This window comes from Mus caroli, chromosome 8 (assembly GCF_900094665.2).
Source record: "Mus caroli chromosome 8, CAROLI_EIJ_v1.1, whole genome shotgun sequence".
Taxonomy (NCBI): Eukaryota; Metazoa; Chordata; class Mammalia; order Rodentia; family Muridae; genus Mus; species Mus caroli.
In genome coordinates, this window is record NC_034577.1 from 4160100 (window position 1) to 4162825 (window position 2726).

General features: G+C 41.7%; 1 non-coding gene across 1 annotated transcript; it reads left to right on the forward strand.

Moving 5' to 3' along the window:
* Nucleotides 1–2065: 2065 nt before the first annotated feature.
* Nucleotides 2066–2195, forward strand: LOC115031818. The gene has a single exon (XR_003837478.1). It is a non-coding gene; the product is annotated as a small nucleolar RNA SNORA17 (small nucleolar RNA).
* The last annotated feature ends 531 nt before the right edge of the window (nt 2196–2726 follow it).

The window sequence follows — 2726 nt, forward strand, 5'->3', positions numbered from 1 at the left end:
TGGCAGTAAATTTCTGCTGGCAGCAGCAGAGAATTAGGTAAAGGACTGATTGTTAAACTTCCTTTCATTATCGTATAGGAGATTCTTTCTGGCTGGGCAAGAGTCTTAGACTTGTTGAATCTCCATGAACTAGAGAGTAAAATAAGGAAAATAATTTAAATATTTTATACCTACAATACACACTCACATACACACACGTTCTGGTCAGGTCCGACCTTCTGTCTCATCTATTCCACAAATAACATGCATATATATACAAATACCTACACATGTACATATAGATAATTAGACATATACATTTTTTTATGTATTTAGTGGACAGGGCTGAGCCCCAAATTCCATACAAATACATTTGCGTGGATGGATGGATGGATGGATGGATGAGTAACCAAACTACCACTTTGTTTATTTTTCTCTGACCTTTTATAGACAAAACTTTTAGAAAATTACCTCATAGATAAAATGTTACACAAAAGTGGAGTTACAAAAGTATGTTGATACTAAGCTCAAATCAGTGTTTTATTCTGCAAGCTCACTATAAATTTAAAACAATGGTTTCACATGACCTCATTTTATCAAAGTGCACACCTTTGGCTTTATCCTTGGATGGGAATTTTTTTCCTTGATTGCAAATTTTTCTCAAGCCTATATTTCTCTTTTTATTGTAATTCTAAAAGCTCATTAAATTTCTTTCTTTTTGTGAGATTAGAAGCTTTATTTTATTTTATTTTCAGTTTTTTATTAGATATTTTCTTCATTTACATTTCAAATGCTATCCCAAAAGTCCCTTATAACCTCCCCCTGCCCTGTTTCCCTACCCACTCACTCCCACTTCTTATCCCTGGCATTCCCCTGTACTAGGGTATATAAAGTTTGCAATACCAAGGGGCCCCTCTTCCCATTGATGGCCGACTAGGCCTTTTTTTTTTTTTTTTTTTTTGCTACATATGCATCTAGAGACACAAGCTCTGGGGGTACTGGTTAGTTCATATTGTTGTTCCACCTATGGGGTTGCAGACCCCTTCAGCTCCTTGGGTACTTTCTCTAGCTCCCTAGCTCCTCCATTGGGGGCCCTGTGTTCCATCCAATAAATCACTATGAGCATCCACGTCTTTATTTGCTTATTATGCAGCCATTACTTGCTATTTTATGAGGAATGGGTACGTTCTATATTTTATTTTAACTTTATTATATCTTTCTGGAAAAACAACGAAAACCACCTTACCAGAGTCTGACCAATTACAGATGCAGAGACTTGCAGTCAACTATCGAACTGAGAGTGGCGACCCCAATGGAAAAGTTAAGGGAAGGACTGAAGGAGCTGAAGGGGTTTGCAACCCCATAGAAAGAACAATGATATCAATCACTCAGAACCCCCAGAGTTCACAAGGACTAAACCACCAACCAAAGAGAACACATGGAGGGATCCATGGCTCTAGCCTCATATGTAGCAGAGGATGTATGCTACATGTGCCGTTGCAGAGTGGCAGTTGGCTACTGCTGGCCACCATGCATACATAGGCAGTAAAGTTCTTTTGCCAAGATGAGGTTTTGAGAATTAACCAATCAGATGAGAGAGAAGTTAACCAATCAGACATAAGCATGCAAATGAGGTCATAATCATAACCCAAGCACAACCAATCCGGGTGTGAGACATGCCTCTCCTAGGCCTTTATAAGCAGCACCAGTTCTGGGCTTGGGGTCTCTTTGCCTCTGCAATCAAGCTCTCCCAATAAACATGTGCAGAAGGATCCTGTTACAGCGTCTTTTTGCTGGCGAGTCGGGTGTGTGCAAGAAGGATGGCCTTGTCCAGCATCAGTGGGAAAAAAGGCCCTTGGTCCTGTGAAGGCTCGATGTCCCAGCATAGGGGAATGCTAGGGCAGTGAGGCAGGAGTGGATGGGTGAGAGGAAGAGCACCCTCATAGAAGCAGGCAGAGGGAGATTGAATAGGGGGGTCTCAGGTAGTGAAACAAGAAAGGGAATAATATTTGAAGTGTAAATAAAGAAAATATCCAATAAAAAGTTATCTATCATAGCAGAAATAATAAAAAAAATCTAACTTCTTCCTGCCCCTAGAGGTATTGCAGGAGTAGCTACTGTGACACATGTGTCAGTAGGTGCCAGAGAGGAGAAAGGCTATTTCTATGCTCAGTGCTCTGACCTGTAAACATCTGAATAATTAATATCATAACAGTCCCTGAGAAAAGTGAATCTGGTGTCATTTGGCCTAGACGGAGCTAGCCTGAGACAACCAACAGTCTGTGACCTGGTAGGCCCAGATTGTCTCCCAGGACAAGGAGCAAGCCTGAGACAAGAAGAATCATGCCTAGAACCATGAGCCTCATGAGGAGTAAGTCCAAGACAGATGAAGTTTGCAATGAGCCACTTGGGTGTCCCAGTGAATTGTGAGCCTGAGGCAATCACCAGACTGGGACCATGAGGCTTGGAACCATAATGCACAAGTGAGACATAGCACTCCTGAGATGACTCCAGACACTCAGAGACCTCAATTTGCCATCGTGGGAGGATACTCAAATGGGCCTCCACCCTCTCAGAGGAGAAGGAAAGGAGAAACATAGGAATGGACTAATAGGGGGCAGTAATCGGAATAAAAAATTTGAAAAATGAAAGGGAGATAGGGAGAGAGAGGAAGAGAGAGAAGGAAAGAAAGGAAAGAAGGAAGGAAGGAAGGAAGGAAGGAAGGAAGGAAGGAAGGAAGGAAGGAA